The sequence below is a fragment of the Vicugna pacos genome, chromosome 8, assembly GCF_048564905.1.
Source record: "Vicugna pacos chromosome 8, VicPac4, whole genome shotgun sequence".
Classification (NCBI taxonomy): domain Eukaryota; kingdom Metazoa; phylum Chordata; class Mammalia; order Artiodactyla; family Camelidae; genus Vicugna; species Vicugna pacos.
Genome location: NC_132994.1, coordinates 23464925 through 23486263, shown reverse-complemented (window position 1 = coordinate 23486263; position 21339 = coordinate 23464925). Strand labels below are relative to the sequence as shown.

The following is a 21339-nucleotide window of genomic DNA, read 5'->3' as shown; positions in this document are numbered from 1 at the left end:
AAAGCCCATATGAGTCAAATGTCATGTTCAAAAGTAGTTTGCTCATGAAAATTTTTGTTTTGAAATTAGTTCTCTGAGGATGCACATAAAGTTTTAAGAATAGATACATATATGAGTATCATTCAATTGATAGAATTTAATGGTGCACCTATTCTGTCCAAGGCCTGGTACTAAGTGAGGTGGAATTTGCAAATAAATTTTAAAAATCAATAAATCCATTGACACATTAAGACTCAAAGTGCTTATACTTTTTTACACAAATCAGAATTACATCTCCCATACCATGATGCTCAGAGGAGAGGGTACATGTTTGCTGACTTACGTCCTGGATTGTTCTCTTTTTCCTACTAACTTATTTTTTATAACCAATTTCTAATAGCAGGCTAAATTCAGCCTTGAACCATGGCAATGAAAAATTATGTCTCTTTCTTGGATCACTGTAACAATATTTATCCCATTACACTATAACTCACTTGCCTAATTGCCCCAAAATCCATAAAGAAAACATGGATAGAAACTTTAGAGGTAGTATTCACCCAGGATTCTTATACATTGTGGAAGAGCAGGTAATCAGTAAATATTTGCTTGTTTAATATATGGATGTAATTGTATACAGTATTTCCTTACTATAATTGCTTACTGTGTGCATACACTATTGATAAAACAAGTTTTTAAAATATTCTTAATGAGGAGGACTATGCTCTGCCTTTCTCTGTATCCCTTATGTGCTTGCACAGTGTTTTCACATAATAGGTTTTCAATATATTTTCTTTATTTTTTTTCTACTCGAGGAGATTTGCAAAGTGAATTTAGGTAGGTATCTTGCTAAATTAGAAAAATAATCAAGTAAAGAAAAAAGCACAAACATTTGCTTACAAACTATATGCCCATATTGTTAATTAGTAGTATTTCCTATGGAACTTAAAATTGTATATCATCCATCCTAATATATTTTAAAGAAAATGAATTGACTAAGTTTCTGGAATTCTGTTACTTACTGAGGTAGATAAATAAAATGAATTTATCTGTCTATACATTGTAGTTTTAGTGTTTATCAATGACTTAATTTCTTTCTTTTATATTTGTGTAGGAAGAAGTTCTTTGGATCCTGGAAAATAACTAAATGGAACTGTCCTTGCATTAATAGGCACAATATTTTACTCTTGGTATCCAGTGGCTCAAAGCCTGAATTCTCTATGCTTCTTTTCTTATCTTTCATACTGAAAACAGTTGGTTCTTCTACTTTCATGCATAACACATAGCTTGTGCTCTGAAATGGGGATCAAGACACTCGTTCAAGTCCTTTCCTGTGGTGATTTATGTTATCTGGAGGAAGTTGTTATATTTCTCTGTATCCAGTTCAACAGTATATAAGAAAGCTTTTTATACTGGCACAATTTTTTGAGGCTCTAGCTCAAATTTCTCCTATTTTTTGTCTCTTACCTCTTTGTAGTTGAGAATAAGGCACCAGCGAAGAGTGAATATAAATTTCTAAATGCAGAATAAAATTGATTGATGGAGTTATGGGTAACTGTTCATATACTATATAGTATTTAATCAATTATAATACACTAGAGGAGTATTACTAATCTGATGTTAGAATAGGGCCCCATTTTATTCATCAAACATTATGTCTAGGATTATTAACATTATTATTTCTACTTCTATTCACCTCTGTTTTTCCCATCCTTTTCTTGATATGCTCTCAAAAGTTCGAGTATTTTAAGATTCCTCATTTTGATGTGGACAGCTGCAGTTAATTTGCTCAGCACTTCAATAGCTTGTCTGCTCTGTTTTACTTTTGATCAGAAAAATACCTCTAACTTTTGTGACATTTGTAAAATATCTGTATTACACACTATTACCACTTTTGACTTTAATGTAGTTTTTACACATGCCAAGTGAAAGTTGTTACCTGATAAAACAGTTTGTCTTTCAGAAAAAAAAATAACATTTGTGAAGCTCAAGAAAAGGGGATCATTCAAATAAAAAAAATGCATCGTGGTCCTGTGCAATTAATAAACTTTCACCATAAATAAAATCCAAATTATAAGGATCACCCAGCACCCCTCCCCCACCCCCATCATCATCTGGCTGAGCTAAAATGTGTAGCTGACAGAAATAAACAGAGGGAACTCCTCTTCAGGACACTGACATTTAATTCTTTTTGAGGCTTGTTAAAGGTCATTCAATTTCTTTGCTTGCATTTTGCTTTCATTATCTTGCAAGCTACTTTGGTGAATTAATTCATTTAATACTGTGAAGATGAAAATTGATTTGTATCATATCATCTCACTCTCCAGATTACTTGCTAATTTCAGAAACATTTCATTCTTATTTGTAATGAGGAAGAGGGGGATGAAAAAAATTCATGAGAAACAGATGAAGGAAATTGGGTATTATATTAAAGGCATTAACTTCCTGAGTTTCTTTTTAAAAATGACCATATTTTTATTGTGTTATAATAGTCATTGGGAAAAGGAAACGATAGCTATAAAAAACTGTTTATCAAAAACCAAGGGAAACAAATAAAGTATAAACACTACTAGAAACATCATACTGAGACCTAACTAAAAATATCAGGAGAGATCTAAAGTATGTGTTCAAGCTGAGAGCAGCTATAGCAAACATGAGGAAGGCAAAATTATCTCTACAAAACCTTATAGTTATAAATGCAAACAAAAGAGGAGTGTAAAATTGATAAGCGAATAGAATGAGCATGATTAGATCAATTCTATTAAAAGCTATGAAAGCCAATAAATGATTCAATAGAAGCAATCTGCATCCAGGTTTGTTCAGTAATCCACTGGAGGTCTTTGTCAAAATCTTTTGACAAGCTAATTAAAAGCAGACAGTTATGCAGCATTTGATGTTTACCTTTGTGAAATGAATCAACTCATCTTCAAGTTTCTATATTCATATTTTCTCCATTTCCCTGTCATGGTGACCTTTATGGTTACCATACTATGAATAAACTGCATATTCATCAAGACAGCCTCAGAGTCACAATGAAAAGAAAATGTCCCCAGAAAAGATTTTTAACCAGGATTTAACTCAATGAAATAAGCATTCACTGAACATTGAATATGTCCTGGACACGACACAGAGGGAGAGAGAAACACAGAAAAACTCAGTCACTGTCCTTTAGGGGGTCATCATTTACTAAATATTTTACAAATACATAGTCGGAAATTGTCCTTGTGTTCTGGCTCTTTAAATAGTTTTTTCTGAGTTAATGGGATATATTTTCCTCAGGATAATTATGTCCCCTTTACAATATTGAATTCCTCATATGTATTCGCAGGCAACAAATCCCAAAAAGGTTACTAAAATAAGGAACAGATAGGGAAAAGGTTGATTCTGTTTAGTTGCTGATTTTAATACATATTTTGGAATGATTTTGTAGTGGTTCCACAGGATAAGCTGATGCCTGGAGGCGAATACAGTTTGTATTGTCCCTGGTGCCTAGCAAGTAAGTGGAAACTGGAGTAAACTATTCTTTACAACAGCAACATCCTTCAGGGTCATTTCTGCTTTAACAGACTCCTTCTATCTAAAGATTCAAAGTAGGCCAACTTTTCTTCTGGTAATCTGTCTCAGACTCAGGCTCACAACTAGGCCAGGAAGCTTGGCCAGGCCAGCTGTTTCTCCACACTGCTGGTTTTTACAAGTTATACTGCAGAGTTTTGAGTGTTTTGAAAAAAATTCTTAAATGAACATATTTTGAATAAAACGGGCAATCAAAATCTGACTAGTGTGCTCAGAAACACTTCTTTAAACAGATATAGCAGCATCAAAAACAACTTACTTTATTTAATGTCTGAATATTTTAAATCAATGCAAATGTTCAAGATAGAGTGATGTCCTGTGTACTTGGCATTGATTCTTCAGCCTAGATTTTTTTCCTTTTATCTTTTTTTAAATTGAAGTATAGTCAGTTTTCAATACTGTGTCAATTTCTGGTGTACAGCATAATGTTTCAGTCATACATATACACAAAGATATTTGTTTTCATATTCTTTTTCATTTTTAGATTACTGCAAGATATTGAATATAATTATCTCTGCTATACAGTAGAAATTTGTTTATTTATTTTACATATAGTAGCTAGTATCTGCAAATCTAGAACTCTGGATTTGTTCCTTCTTACCCCTTTTACCCCCTGGTAACCATAAGTTTGTTTTCTATGTCTGTGAGTCTGTTTCTATTTTGTCAATAAATTGATTTGTGTCATTTTTTTTTTAAGATTTCACATATGAATGGAATATCATATGGTATTTTTCTTTCTCTTTCTGGCTTACTTCACTTAGAATGACAATTTCCAGGTCCATCTATGTTGCAGCAAATGGCATTATTTTATCCTTTTTTATGGCTGAGTGGTATTCCATTGTGTGTGTGTATACACACCACAATTTACATTTTAAATGAAGTCAAAGTAACATTCCTAAAACTGTGATATTTAATATTATTTTTTTTTCTTGTATTGTAATAGACTAGAAGATAGCACTTACTATGTGCCAGTCCTAACACTAAGCACTTCACCAATCCTCACTGGATCTCCTTAAAAACTGTGTGAGGCAGTTATAGCTACTACTTCCATTTTCCACATTAGGAAACTGAGGCATCAATAGGTGAAGCAACATATTCAAGTACAACTTAGTCCCAGGTAGAGCAGAAATTTTCAACGAGGCTACTGATGTTAAATGTTTAAACAGACACATTGAAACTTCTAAATGTTTGTTTTGATATTGAAATAACTTTTGTTATAATTTACATTCACTTTAATCAAAGTAATATATGTACATAGACCGACAAACTTGTTAATAATCACTAGCAGCCCTTTGCTCACTACTCATCTGATTCCTACTGCCTCAAAGCAATCACTTCCAATTTTTTTTTTCTTGGTCATTTATCTATGTAATTCTAAAAATAAAACAAAGTATGTTCACACTGTTTTTTCTTGATTTTTAAGTACATAATACTTTTTGCCTGCTACCGAGAGATTATAGTCAGCGCCTTTACACCATAGACACACATGCTTGTGTCTACTCCTGCCATCACACCGATGGTATTTCATCTTTTTGTTAAGTCAGGATTCAGAATGACATCATAGTATCTACTCTTGGGCCTGGTTAAGCCCCCACAGAGATTACATTTTCATTCCTATGCAACTTTTAATTTTCCCTGAAGTTGTTAATTGCCTCCTTTCATTTACTTAGATTTCTGGGTACCTACATTAATTCATTCCCAAGTATCCTGACAAACTATAAATTTTCTTGCAATATGGTAAAACATACAGTTAATGTTTCAAGTGCTTCTCTTTCCCATATCTGGTGACCTCCCTGTTGTGGAGTCCTCTGTCTTCCTGCACTGATCTGTCCCGAGGAGTCCCAGGAAGTTTTCACTTGATTCTGAGCAGCTGTCTCCTATTTGGTTTGATCGCTGTTCTTTACAAAGACTTTGAATGAACTCTCCAGTTTTCAACACCATCCTCAAAAGCAACCCACCTTCAAAAGCATCTGGTGTCACCAAATCGTCAGTCTTTCTAGGAATAATGTAAACAAATAATGATAGCCTTCATTCTGTCTCCTGTCTCACACACACCTACTCCCATTCTCACAAGCATGAGACTGCGGCTTTCTCTCTTCTGCTGCTAAATATTTTTAAATATCTGTCTGGCTGTCTATCTATCTATCTATTTATTTATTTATTTATTTATTTATTTATTTATTTATTTATTTCAGGGAGGTTGACAACAGATGACTCTGGTGGACCTCTAAGCTGAGGAGACAGAGTTAAAGTCTGAGGTGACCAAAAAATTTAGAATTCATGGAGAATATGGAGGAAGCTACACAGAATGGTGAACTTAATACAAAAATCAACCATGTTTCTATGTATTACCAACAGTCAAAGAAATATAGAAAATAAAACAATAATACATATAAAAGAGCATCAAAATATGAAAATCTTACAGATAAATCTGACAAAAGACATAAAAATTACCAAAGTAAAAAAAAGACCTAAATAAATGGAAAGCTTTACATGAAAAGAAGATCCAATACTGTTACAAAGTGATAGCTCCCAAATTAATCTACACATTAAATATACATCTCAAATTAAAACTCTACTAGGCTCTTTTGTTGTGTTTGTTTTGGTAGAAACTGACAAACTGATTCTAAAATGCACACAGAAAAGCAAAGGCTCTAGAGTAGTCAACACATCTTTGAAAAAGAAGTAGAGAGTTGGGAGGCTAAAAATAACTGATTTTAAGACTTGATATAAAATTACAGGCAATAAAAATTTCATGGAATTGACAACAGTATAGACATACAAGTTCGTGGAAGAGAAGAGTCTATAAATAGACCCATGCACATATAAACAACTGATTTTTTATACAACTGCAAAAATAGTGGAGAGAAAATGTCTTCAATACTTGATGCTGAGAAATACATATGCAAAAAGATTAATTTTGATTCCTACGATGCACCATGTAAATAAGTCAAAATAGATAACAGACCTACAAGTAAAATGTAAGACTATAAAATTATGGAAGATAACATAAGAGATGGGTTAAGCAAAGAGCTATTTGGATATGTCACCAAATTGAAAAAAGACTGATAAAATGGACTTCATAAAAATTGAAAACTTCTGATATGTATGTAATATCAGATAAAGTGAAATACATATATATATTATATATATATTTAGAGAGAAAGAGAGTGAAAAAGAGATAGAGAATCATAAAAATAATAACACAAGAAGCAATACAATAACAAAAGATTGGGAAAAGTAACAAAAACAAAAAGATATATGTAAGGAAAATAAATACATAAAATGATACTTGACATCATTGGTCACTAGAAAAATGCAATTTAAAATCACAATTAGATACTATTATATAGCTATTAAAATGTGTAAAATGTAAAAGTATACTTAGTGTTGTCAAGGATGGGAAACAACTTGAGCTCTCACTTTAGAAAAGAGTTTGGCTTTTTCTTAAATTGTCATACATTCATTGGCCAGATAAACCAATCATTCTAGTCCTATGTATCTAGAAAAGTGAAAGGACAGGTCCATACCAAAATTCACAAAACAGTGTTCAGAACTGCTCAAGTCGTAAAAGTCCAAAAGTTGAAAGCAACTGAAATATCCACCAAACAGTCAGTGGATAAAATTGTTTTATATTTATACACTGGAATGCTACTTGGTGATTAAAAGATTTAACTACTGATACAGCAACAACATGCGTGGATCTCTTACACTGGGTGAAAAAAAAAAACAGAAGAAAAAACAGTATACGTTTCAATTTGTGTAAATTTCTAGAAAGTGCAAACTAATCTAGAGACAGAAAGCAGACCAGTGGTTGCCTAAAGATGGGTGAGGGTATTGGTAACAGGAAGATGAGGAAGAGAAGGATTACAGAGGCACAGGAGGGACCTTTTGAGTGGTGTATACATTTACCATCTAGATTGTGATGATGAGTCTTAATTTTACACAGATGTCAAAAAATATTTCAAATTGTACACCCAGTACCAAATAGGCTAATAAAAAGTAAAGAAAAAATTATTTGCTCTCTTGTTTACTTGTCTTTATAGGATTATGCCTTTCAAAATTCCATTATCCAGTGTTTCTTCGGGGAGGGAGTAGAGGAAAGCTGAGTTAAGATAAATATGTATATTCACTCATGTGTAACTAAAGGCAACATTTCAGTTTCCAGTTTATTTCATTTCAAATTGAGATGTCATTAAATACCAGAACCATATAAAATCGTATTCTAAACATTTTTTTCAATGGCAAAATTGTTAATTTTTACTAAATTCAGCAACAACTGGCATACTTCACCCTGTCCTCTGTGGGACAATTGGAAAAGTGATGAATGAAAGGTTACTTGCTGATATCCTATAAATTACTTTCCCCCACACCTTTAAAACTTGTGGATGTATTAAGAGCTAAGACTGAGAAAGAGCATTATACGAAAGCAAGGTGACCTTATCACTCAGCCAACTGAAGGAAGGGTATGAACCAGAACCAGGTTGTTACGCTCAGATTCAGGGATAACATTCTACACAACTAATAATAGAAGGAAAAGAGGCTCTCTCTTTATAATTCTATCCCCTAGATCATGTTTGACAGGAACAGAAAGGGGCTCTGGGTGCCACCAGCCCTAGCTCCTCAATATGTACAGGACAATGCTGAAACCCCGTGAGCTGAGGTCACTTGTCCATGGGACCCAGTCACAAAGAAACTATCAGCTTTCTGTCAGGAGGGTAGTATCTACTGACTCCTTGCTTGAATCTCCTTCCGATACACCCAAGAGCCCTGTTAGCCAGGGAATAGAATTTAGTGGTTAAAAGCCCTACACTTTATAACAAGATTGAGTTTGCAACCCACATCCACTACTTACTAGCTATAACCTTTAGATATTAAGGCTATTCATAAGAATTCACATTTCTTTTTTTCCAAGTATATGATAGGTTTGCACTTTGAAATTTGGTGTGACCCTGTGACACGCTTTAACCCCCAATACCTCTGGGAAGAAGCATTAGGATCAGTGCATGATTTGTCACGTTTGATTCCTCTTGTCAAAGTGAGAGGGGGCTATTTCAAAATAAGGACTTGGTTGGCTTAGGTTTGCGAGCAACAATAGTGAGCATGAACCTCTGGAAACTTGCTAACTTACAGTTTCAGGAAGAAATCTTGTCAAGCTTCTAAAATTTGCATTTGTTTATTGTAGCATGATCTAGCTTGTCTTGGGCAAGTTGCTTATGTGACCTTGGGCAAGTTGCTTAGTCTCTTACTCTTCAGTTTCCTTGTCTGTAAAATGAGCGTCATAATGGTATTTATTCTGAGGGTTGTTATGTGAATTAAATGAGAAAATGCATGTAATGTTCGAAGACATGCTAAGCACATAGTAATCTGTATTAGAAATGAATTAGTAGTAGTAGTACCTCTTTTGAAAAGTTGAAAAACTCAATGATTCCCATTTATATTAAGCTACTATTTAAAGAATACTAACTATAATCCTGGTAATACAATGATCACTTTACATAAAGTATAAAAAAATTGTCAAGACAACATTGTAAAACTTTACAAGCATTAGACGCATTATTTAGATCTATAATTTCTATCTGTGAGAACTGAGAAGTATTTGTCTGGCTTTGTTTTTGACAGCAAATGTCCTATTTTGATTTTGGCTAAAGTTTTCATTTTCATGTTTTTATTAGAAGGACTTAATTGAATCAAAATATATGAAAGTAGATTATTCTTCTCAGCATGATTAGAGTAGATTTCTATCTTGGTTAGGTTTATTCTGACTACAATAACAAGCTGACCCAAATTTGCATAGTAGATTTTTTTTTTCCTTACATGTCAGTGATGCATTTCTCTCTTTTGTACGTATTCATGGACCCATGGAGATAGAGACTTTGCCACTTTGAACAAAGTGTGCCTACGGTCGCCTTGCCACTTGTCTCCATTCCAGAATTTTGAAGTGAAAACAATAAGAAAAACCATAAAGGCGTTGGCATGGGAGGTTTTTAAGGGGTAGATCTGGGAGTCAAATCCATCATTTTGCTCAGACTCTGCTGAGCACAGCTTAGTTGCTGGGTTACACATAAAGGAAGATCTAACAATGTGCACAAGAAAAGAGGTGAAGGCAGATTTGTGTGATATATATAGCAATCTCAGCCTCAGATCTTTTAGACCCTGAAATCTGTGATTAAACAAACTATCTACTCAAGGTAGCTCCTAGCAGAATCATTCAAACATATTTATTTCAATATTTTCAGCCTGTTAATGTTCTTTCACTTTCATTCATTCTTATTTTGCTCATCACAACCCTCTGAGGAATAACACAGCTGTTATTATTATTCTTCATTGAAAATAGAGAGAATTGAAATAAGGGTTAAGAGTCCCTGGGTCAAATGGAGCAGAACTACTTAATAGAGAAATTAAGTGGATGTGGTTAAAAGGGATAAAGTGAAGCTAAGCTTGATTCCCAAACCTCTAGAGAGGGACCAGGCAAGACCTCGTTTTAATAAGCCTTTACCTGTAGGAACATTTCTTTATGTATACCTTCACTTCAAGTTAAACTTAAAATTATTTTCTCTAATTTTTCCATAAGAAAAATGGTTGTATAAGATTGATGTGTTACACATATCAAATTAGTATACTTTTTAAAAATTTATGCATATCTACAATCTGACACAAAGTCTTTCATTGCTCTTATCTTTTCCAAAGGTTGATTCACCTGGGTGAGTGATAATAGGAAGGTAATTATAATTTAGTGAGCAGGTGTATATGTATGAAGCATCTGCTAATATTCTGCATGTATTATCTCATCTAAAGAAAGCTTCTGGACAGCAATAGTACCTAAATTTTATACATGTGAACCTTGAAGCTAGAGGAATTAATGTCTCTTGTAAATCATAACATCAGGAATGAAATTCTGAAAGATTACATTTTTCCTGAAATACTGGTGATAGAAAGCTATAGGGATTATTCTGAAGATTGTGAAGGCAATTTTCTGTAATAATTATCACATAAATGGCATAAGAATATTTACATAAATCTATACCAGGTACAGTTGTCAATACTGACTTTAGCAAATCTAGATATTGATGGTTAAAACAGGGAAGGGATCCTGTTGTGTTGATAGCTTCAGAACTCAACAAAATCTAATTTCAGGCTAATGCCATTGTTAAAAATAAGCTGTGACATAATGGAAAAGTTATTTCTTGAGTAACTTGTATTCTTAAGTGTGGTCACTCCTTTCAAGTCCAGCTGGGTGACTCCTGTGCCAAGAAACACATATATCCTGAGGACATAAGCTGAGATCCTGGCAGAGAGGTGAGTAATTCTTCAGAGAATAAGCAGACAGCTTGTGGATGCAGAATCCCAAAGAGCAGGTCTACAAGTACTCTCCATATGTTTACCCACATAGGTTTTGAATAAACCATTACATTTGTAAGAAAAAAAAATTTTTTATTATAATTCCAGTCACCTTGTGATTCCAGATAAGAACTTATGGTTTAGAATTTCATTTTAGTCTTTGTCATGTACCAGTTCTGCAGTGCTGCTCAAGCCACACTCTTCAAGCCTTAGTTTCCTCATCTTGTCAAATTGAGAGAATAATACCTACATTGCAAGTGATAAAGATAAGGATATTATAAAAATAATGGAAACTGTTTCTAGCATATAGTAAACCCTCAATAAATACTTATAATTGTTGTTACTGTTATCATTGAGATGATGATAAGGATGATAATGATGGTGATAATGATATTTGGTCTCCAAAGCCTAACTTATTTAACATGTAGAATAATTTAAAATTTATATGGAGACACAAAGGTCCTGAATAGCCAAAGCAATCTTGAGAAAGAACAGAGCTGGAGGAACCAAGCTCCCTGACTTCAGACTATAACACAAAGCTACAGTAATGAAAACATTATGGTACTGACACAAAACCAGACACATAGATCAATGGAACAGGATAGGGAGTCAGGAAATAAACTCACACACTTATGGTTAATTAATCTATGACAAATGAGGCAAGAATATGCAATGACGAAAAGACAGTCTCTTCAGTAAATGGTGCTGGGAAAACAAGATAGCTATGTATAAATGAATTAAATTAGAACATTCTCTAATATTACTTACAAAAATAAACTTAAAGTGAATAAAGATCTAATTGTCAGACCAGATATTATAAAACAACTAGGGAAAAACATAGGCAGAATATTCTTTGACATAAATTGCAGCAATATTTTTTGGATCTGTCTCCTAATGCAAAGGAAATAAAAGCAAAAATAACAAATGGGACCTAGTTAAACCTAAAAGCTTTTGCACAGCAAACAAAACCAAGGACAAAATGAAAAGACAACCTACTGAATGGGAGAAGATATTTGCAAATGATATGACTGATAAGAGGTTAATATCCAACATATATAAAAAGCTTATACAGCTCAACATCAAACAACAACAACAACAAAACAACCTGATTTAAAAATGGGCAGAAAAACTGAAGAGACATTTTTACAAAGGGGAAATGCAGATAGCCAACAGGAACATAAAAAGATGCTAAATACCTCTTATCAACAGGGAAATGCAAATCAAAACCACAATAAGATATCACTTCTCACCTGCCAGAAAGGATATCATCAAAATGAACACAAATAAAGAATGTTGGCAAGGATGTGGAGAAAAGCAAACCTTCTTTCACTGTTGGTAAGAATGTTAATTGGTGTAGCCACTGTGGAATACAGTATAGAGATTGCTCAAAAGACTAAAAATAGAACCATCATATGACCCATCAATTCTACTCCTGGGTATATATCCAAAAAACCCCAAATAATTCAAGAAGATGCATGCACCCTAATATTTATAGCAGCATTATGTACAATTGCCAAGGTATGGAAACAATCTAAAGGTCCATCATCAGATGAATGGATAAAGAAGATGTTTTATATATATAAACACACACATACATACAATGGAATACTACTCAGCCATAAAAAGGATGAAATTTTGCCATTTGTAGCAACATGGATGGACTTGGAGGGTATTATCCTAAGTGCAATAAGTCAGACAGAGGAAGATAAATACTGTATGATACCACTTATATGGGGGTCTGAAAAATACAACAAACTAGTGAATAAAACAAAACAGTAGCAGACTCACAGATACAGAGAACAAACTAGTGGTTACCAGTGAGGAGAGGGATGTGGGGAGGGGCAATATAAGGGTAAGGAATAAAAAAGGGTTATTATGGAATTATATGAAATCGTATGTGAAACTTTTGAAAACTGTAAAGCACTACTGAAGTAAAAATAAAGATAAAAATAAATAAGTTTAAAACAAAGAATATCTTAACAGTGGCTATTTACATTTTGGCATAATTAGTTTAAAATTAACTTATATGTACTGGAAATCTTTATTTTTGGGAAAACTTCTTCAAACATGTCATCTTACTTGATCCCTAAGATATTAACTCCCAGTTTAGAAGTGAAGAGAGGCTAGTACTGATGTCTCATAACCAACATTAGGACTCTTGCAATGTTATTTTTCCTCTACTTTGACATTTCTATGATAAATTTTTTTAGTACTTATCACAAATATGGCATTGAGCATAGAACTGAAACTCCAAGGTTAATTATGTAATTTTATTTAAAAATGTAAGTCACTATTTTTTATTCATCCAAAGCCAAGTACAAATACATGTGGCACAAGTAAATCACTATTGATGACTTCCCTAGAACAGATTCTGTGCTGAAGCTAATTTACTCTCATTTAGGATATAAGGAATAAACAGCCTAATGAGGTCTCTGGATCCTGGAGCCAGGAAGAAGTGGGAACAAGTTTGGATGGTGTGTTTGCCTTCTGAGAGCAAAGAGTAAAAATCAAAAAGTGAACATTTAAAAATGGAACAGGATAAATACTGTAATGTATGTTCAAAGCAGTGCTTGGAGAGCTGCATGTCTATCGTGCTGACATGGTCAATAGTCGGAACAGACTAACAAGATAGCAAACAGAAACAGCAGGGAAATTAAACTTGTTTTGTTGTTTGGTTAGTTGGTCAGTTGATTAAATCTAAAAGATACAAGAGGAAGTCAGTATTTTCATGTTAACCATTCTGCAGATCAGCAGCATTCCTCAAACAAGACTGATGAATGGTGTTACATGAGCCTCTCCACAATAGCACACAACAGACACAGAAGCATAAGGCATCCTAGATCAAGTACTTTAAAGAATATGGAGCTACAGAACGAGAAGGATCTGCTATAAAGGCATCCCCAAGTCATCATGCATTCTCCGACCAGTAGTCTCTCCTGCAGGAGCACAAGCAGAGAGGCAACGATTTGGAGCATAAAACCCTAGACATTCCCAATACTTTGGAGTCAAGTGGGAGAAGCAATGTTTGTATTTGGAAGTTAACTGATAAGGATTAGACTGCTTGTTATGGCCAAAGTCAGTGATCTGAAGTTTGGGAGAAGGATTCAGTCTGAGAAGAGTGAGGTAGAAAGTACCACAGGGCAAAAACCAAAAATCCAACACTTACGTTTAGAGTATTCACTGAGATCTAGGAATGTGCTTGAGTCCCAAGCTCTATTATTTGGGGAGTAGGCATGGAATTCAGAAACTGTTATTATGTCCTTGGCATTGACCGGAAAGAAGGGCAAACCTTGAGTGCGTCATTGTTCTTTGAAGCCTACTGCTTGAAGTTGTGGGAGTCTAAGACACATAATGGAATACCACAGAAGAGATCAGTAGTTAAGAACACATTGGTTAGATAAGTAGATAAATGCATCTAGTTTAGGAAGAACTGTAATTTTTCCATATAAGCTTGAAGTCACACTTCTTTTTCCCACTAGGAATTGTGTTATGTTGTTTATTGAGCTTGAGGCCATTTTCATAACTACATTTCACATAAACTATTGAATTTGCTCCAAGCAGTAATACTGTGAGGTAAGTATTATCACTGCCTACTTCTTAACAAATAAGGACTTTGAGCTTTAGATAGGTGAAGTGACAGCTGGTAAATGAGGACACTAGAAATAGGTTTTACATCCCAGGTGCTTCCAAATCCACTTGGCTTGCTATCTCACTCCCTGTTTTTCCTCTTTCACTCTCTTTTTCTTTTTTAAGTTTTACTTTTCTTGGCTTACTCCTATTATGAAATAATATATGTTAATTTATAGTAAAGTAATAAAGTTCATTTTAGCAAAAAAGAAGACAATTGGAATTATGCATAATTTTATCACTATCTATACTTATAACTAATATTTTGATGTACCTCTAACATTTTACCTGTGCATGTGAGTATGCATGTGGGTGTATGTGTAGACTCAAGGGTACAAAAATGTCATCATAAGTGTATATGAATTTGGAAACCTACTTTTTTAAAACAATGTATTCCAAATATTTTCCATGTAACTATATATTCTCATTTTCAAATATTTTTATTAAAAATGATATCTTCTCTTAATAAAATGTCAAATGATGCACAAAGATGTGCACAATGAAAATCAAAAATCCTCTGAATCTTCCATCAGAAATAAACAGTTAACATTTAAATAAATGTTTTCTGAGTTTCAATTTGTGTGTTTGTGTATATATATACCCACACACATATATATATAAAATAAATAAAAAATGAAAAGAAAGGAGAACAGACAAATATTCACACACACATGAACTTTAATAATGAATGGAGTGACATGAGGTAAAGAGTAAAGTCCTAGTTTTAAAGTCAGATTCCATGGAATCAAACACTGTAAAACAATACTAACCTCAAGGGCATTGCCATAAGAATTCAATGTTACTGCATGCAAAACCCTGAAAAGAACATGTTGGCATGACCACAAAGTGACTGTTCAATCAATATTAACTGCTCTTATTATTACCATCATTGTTTACATATCTATCGGTACTAAAATTGTCATTTTTTAAACAATGCTAATTGCTGTTATTTAAGTGGTTTTTTTTTTTGTCTTTAACATTTATGTGTATACCTGATATAGTTCCACAGAGGACAGTTTTTATGTCCCCTGGGAAAAATAAACACTGACAAATAAGTCTTTTGTAAGTAATAATTATCTGAAGAGTTAGAAAGATTCATGGTTAAAAAAAAAACAGGCTAGGGGAACTCTTGTTTTACAAGATCCTCATGAGAGACGCTAAGGTCAGTAGTGATGAGGTTCAAGTTGTCTAGATTGAATTTCTATGAGGGAAGTTGTGGGAAACCTTGAGTGTGGCTTTCCAATATGTCCACTTCCAATCGGGTAATGCTGAAACTCTGTGATAATTACCTTTTACAATAACCTTTTATAAGGCCTTTAGCAACCCATGTCACCTGGCTCTAACATTTGGGTTCTAAATATCACTTCTTACTATGCCACTGGAACCAGCTTACTTACTTTCCCACAATGTATAAAAAAGAAGCAACCAGGTATCACACATGCACAGTTGTATAAGGGTAATGAAACAGTGATCAGACCTATCTCTGTTCCACAAGACGGAAGAGGAACTGAGAACCCCAGTCCCGGATGGGACCAATCACAGCTCTTTTCTTGTGTCCTCTTTACTTTTTATACTTCCCAAATTTATTTCTTCACATAAATTCTTAGAGGGGGATTGCTGGGTGAAAGATTATATATGGTTTATGTGTTGAGATCATTGGTAACCTGGGGTATGGAAAAGATTAAAGACACTTGTATTGCTATGAAAAGTACATGGGGGAAAAGGTCACTGCACTCTGGGAGGATGCAGCACTGTGCTAGGCGCCCCTCCTACATTCCAATGGCTCACAGGTCCACCTCAGGGAGGTTTCTTTAATCCAAAACCAACCCACATGACACTCACTGTCAGTGTCCTGGCGCAGGTTCTTGTCCACACGTCCCCAAAACCTTCTCAAAAATCTCCAGACAGGCCTCCCTAGCATCTTTTCATATTCCTCTAATCCACCTTTTCTCATTTCTAATCCACCTGACTTTAATTTATCTTTGCTCATTCCTGCCAGATTGATCTAACAAAAAACACAAGACAGTTATGACTTTACGTAAAGAAAATAATTTTCTTAAATTCTTTCTGAAAAGTTGTCCGAGGAGCAGAATGTCCAGTTTTATTGTAACTAAAAAAAAAAAAAAAAAAAAAAAATTAAGGAAAAAAATCTACTGTACAGTAACTGATATTTCTGCTACCTTAAAAGACAACTGAAGGACACACATTTATCATAAAGTAATAATCAAGACCATACCTTAAATCTTGCTATACTGCTTAGTGCAGCTTGTAATTATGAAAATTGCACCCTGTTGTGTTTTACTGATTAATATTTTTGGCTTAGACCCATATATTCATGCATTTTATAATTTGCATACCAAAGCAAATTCTTCTGTGATAAGAAATGGAATACAATGTCCTAAATTTATCAGTTCAAGTGTATGTTTAGCCGTTTGAGGTAATATTGTTAGTTTATACATCACAAGGTCTAGTGCATTCAGTGCAAAAATGTGACCCATGGTATATTTTTTATCTGTTGCTGCAGAGAATTGGCCTCTTGAGTATTTCTCCAGGGAGCTGGTTATTGCAATAAGAGGCCAGAGTTGCCCCACTTGGAAGAAAGTACCCTCTCCTTTATTCCCTTTGTTTTATACTTTTAGACAAAAGAAATCACAATAAGGGTCAGGAAAACTACTGGTTTTTCTGGGTGAGTTAAGTCTGCTGTAGTAAACCTTTTTTCTGAGAGTTCAAAGGAGTCTGTAGCTTCATCAAATTACTGCCCTTCTCACTAGAAGTTTAATTCTGAAATCAACTAAGTAGCTTTTGTGCCAGTTATTCAAGTTATCTAGCTACGGAATGCCTTTCCTTCAAAGTTCTGTGGCATCTATAAGCAGCTGGTTTGAGGAAAATTAGATTTTTGTTGCTGTTGTTGCTTTTCCCAAGTATTAAACTTTAATGTGATTTTTAAAATTGGGGTATACCTTAGACTTATATACTACTGCAGGTCACCATTCATGATTTCCATTTTACACACATGTGCACACAAGGTCCTAAACTATGTCTAGCATCTGAATTCAGCCCTGCAGCAGCCTCAGACACCATGGACCTCAACAGGGTAGATAAAGGAGGCTGTTTGTTTGTCCCCCTGCCCCCAGCCCCGGCCTAGGACTGATTCAGTATCAGCCCTGCACCTGCTCTGTCAGCATTTGTGTAGTGATTTTACTAACCCTTTTGCCTACGTTAACAGAACTGTTTTGTGTTGCTCTTTAACCACAATTTAACTAACTCCTTTATGATGAGATAATCATATTTCTCCACATCTTTAACTTTACATTCCTTAATAAAATTCCCTGGAAGGCTTTTGTCTTCCAAACCAAATAGTTATACAGCCATTTCTATTTCTCCAAGTAATGCCAGGAACCATGTAGTTAAGGTAGATACAACACTGTGATATAATCACAACATCAAAATTGAGACAGGGTAGTTTAAGAGATAAATAGAGAGTTGTAATCAGAAACATGCTATTATTTCCTTAGGTGGGAAGTATTCAAAAGATACAAATAAGATATATGTGCTCACCATTAACTCTAGGCTGTACCAAGAGCTGGCAATACAGCATCACCAATCTTTCTTTTTTTTTTAGACTATTCCTCAGATATTCTCAAATACTAATTCATATTTTTGTAGTGATACAGGCAACACTGTGTACAGATGAGAGAACAGCATTGCTTTATACAGGCATAAATTGAGAACAACGATAAACAGACAGTAAGATTGACAGTAAGATTTTTCCTATCACTCTTTGGTTTCTAAGGTGTCATCTTTTTGACAGACACAAACATGTTAGTTTGTTTCCTGTGAGGATTTTCAGTGTTACTCCATTGATAGAATAGCCAGATGGTGAAGAGTTGCTATTAAACCCACTCTCTGAATCTCATCTTCATCCTTGTACTTATTTTTGTATTAAAAAGACTTTCCTGCAAAATACCTCTGAGTGCATCAAAAGTTCAAGTTCAAATCCTGCAAACTGTAAGTTTTTCTTTAACATGAAAACTTGTGTTCCTGTCCTTATAAATGGATCTCCCATCAAAGTTACATATACAATACTGCAAAATAAATGCAATGACAATTGATACCAAACCATTCAAACAGAATGATGTAATACTCTCAAGCTAGGTTATGAAATTAGAAGAAGCAGAGAGAACCATGATGGATAACAAATAATACATGAAGTATTTGAAGCAGGGACTCTGGGCATGAATCCTGCATGACCTTGGCTGAGTTATTCTTTGTGACTTAGTGGCCTGATGATGACAAACATGCCTAATTCCTGGTACTGTGTTAAAGATTAAATCAGTTAATATGTGTCAAGAAGAACAATAGCTGGCATTTGGAAACATGCTATAAAATAAGCCACTATTTCTTGATAGCTTTCAGACCTTAAAGTTACAATTTGACTTTTCCCTTATTAAAAGTAACGCAGTAACTAGTCCTCCACTACTTCTTTCCCCCAGCAAGAAAAAAAAATTAGTTTTGTCAAATGCTTTTTCTTTGTCTGTTGGGATGATCATATGATTCCTCTTAGTGTCAAGTTTCACATTTATTGATTTGCTTATATTGAATTATTCCTGTATCCCAAGGATAAATCACACTTGCTCATGATCTATGATCCTTTTAACGTGCTGTACATTTACTTGGGTTCTCTTGTAGCTCTCTAAGCCTCTTCAGAACAATTATTTCAAATTCCTTGTCAGGCAATTCATGTGTCTCTATTTCTTTGAGCTCAGTTCCTTCAGTGGTGCCATGTTTCCCTGATTGTTTGTGATTCCTGTAGCCTTGCGTAGGTGTCTGCACAGTTGAAGAAGTGGATACCTCTTCCAGATTAGATGGACTGACTTCAGCAAGAAAAGAACTTCACCTTCAGGGGGGCCACAATGGAGTATGCAGTGATCCCAGGTCTAGTAGTGCAGGGAGCTAAGTGTTCAGGCACATGGTGGCTCCGGGTTGGAGGGGTGTAAAGTCTCTTTGGCTCAGGTCACTGGGGTCTACAGCATCTATCAACATTTATGTGGTCCTTGGTGAGTGCTGTGAGGGTTCAGTTGTAGCTACTAGTGATACTGAGGTACCCAGCAGTGTCTCCAGGCCCAATGACCAGTGACCAGGGTGGGCAGTGGTGGTAGTGGGAGTCAGTGATGTGCACACACTCAGCTGCAGGGGCCAGATCCAGGTGCCTGTGTAGTAGCTGGGGCAGGTTGCAAATGTACATGTACTGGTGGGGCCAGGGCCAGCAGCAAAAGCCAAGGCCAATTGCAGACACCCTGGCAACTACAGGGGTTCTGAGGTCAGCAAGCACTACTGTGGCTACAGGGTCTTGCCAGGAACCTGAGTATAGCAGTGAAAGCTACTGACAGAAGTCAGGCCAGTGGGATGTAGACACGCAGTCATAGGGTCCAGTTGCCAGCAAGCACAGCAGAACAGAGGGTACAGGGGGCAGGGCCAGAGCTGGGTTCACAAGCAGTTGTGAGGGCCCTAATTTTCAGCACTCTCCTGCATTCTTGCCCCTGAAGGGTCTTCCCATGGGTGTGTTCAGGGGAGTGGAGGTCACTAAAGTTGTTGAACTGGAGCTGTGGAGGTGCAGAGCTGGTGGGCATAGCTGTAGGTGAGCCTAGTGGTATAGACCAAGGAAAGGAAATAGGGCCTAGTCTGGGTGTGCATTCCATGGCTTCAGGATCTCACTACAGGCATGCACATGGGGACCCAGGACCAGGTGTCAGATCTGCAGTGTGCACAGGGTTGAGCCCTCAATGCATACACAGCAGTTGGGGTCAGCCACCCAGGTCTAGGCTGGTGTCTCGCACCCACACAGTCACAGAGGCCTTGGCTGGATGCCTGTGCAGATCCCCGCTCTAGCAGGCAGGGTGGGAGGTGCAGGGAGCAGGGAGAAACTCAGGAGGCTGGCCTCTGCAATCTAAATACCTGTAGGGTGAAAATTGGTGAATTCTGCAAGGGGTCTATGGTAGCTGTGCTGGCCATTGGTTTCTTCAGTGCAGAAAGCTGCTTGGACCCTCTATAGAGCAGATCCTGGGAACCATGGTCATTCCCACTGTGTGGCACATACCTGCTGTCCTTTCTTGTTTCTAGCCAGCTGTATATGTCTCAGGTTTGCAGTCCCTGGATGGGGCAAAACCAAAGCAGAGCTTTCATGCAGTGCCACAAAAGGTGGGAAAGCTGGTCCCTCATTCTGTTCTCCCTTTCCAAGCCCAGGAAATTCCTTATATTTGAGGTACTACCTCTTAGTGCTGAACAGGGCCGGTCTGTGGGGTGGGATAATACAGGCAATAAAAAGCTATTCTTCCTTCCTTTTTTGCATGGTTGTCCTAAGGTTTTTCTTTGTTCCCCTGTGTTGCCTGAAGTTTCGTACATGGACTCCTTAAGCAATCTAAGAGCTGTTTTTGTTTGCGGATAGCTGTCTAGTTGTTGATCTTTGTTGGGGGATGGTGACTGAGGTCTCCTACTCCACTAAGTATTATTATTGGAAAAAGCATATCTATGATTACTGGATGTCATTATCAGTTATAATCTCTCATACTATTCTGGAGCAAAGAGATACAAAAAGAAATGCTGACTGGATTATAACATTCTCATGGAATTTATTAAAAATTGAAAGGTAATCTAAAGAGTCAAACACCAAATTTTTAGAAAATTGGAAAGCAAATAGGTTAAAGGTTTTATATGGTTAAAATAATAATACTATGATAAAATAGATCAAAATACTTTTTAATGATTAGGGAAATACCACAAAGAGAAGTACGGTTTAAGTTTCACCTTAAAAAAAGGAAGCGT

General features: G+C 35.6%; 1 long non-coding RNA gene across 1 annotated transcript in view; it reads right to left on the bottom strand.

Annotated features, from left to right (window-relative positions):
• Window positions 1–9429, bottom strand: part of LOC116281601 (uncharacterized) — a 406927-nt gene extending 397498 nt beyond the window's left edge. The window contains exons 1-2 of the long non-coding RNA XR_012074858.1: window positions 9367–9429; window positions 8681–8814 (exon numbers count right to left, since the gene is read on the bottom strand). This is a non-coding gene — a long non-coding RNA (uncharacterized lncRNA). The remainder of the gene's footprint in view (window positions 1–8680; window positions 8815–9366) is intronic.
• Window positions 9430–21339: the final 11910 nt, after the last annotated feature.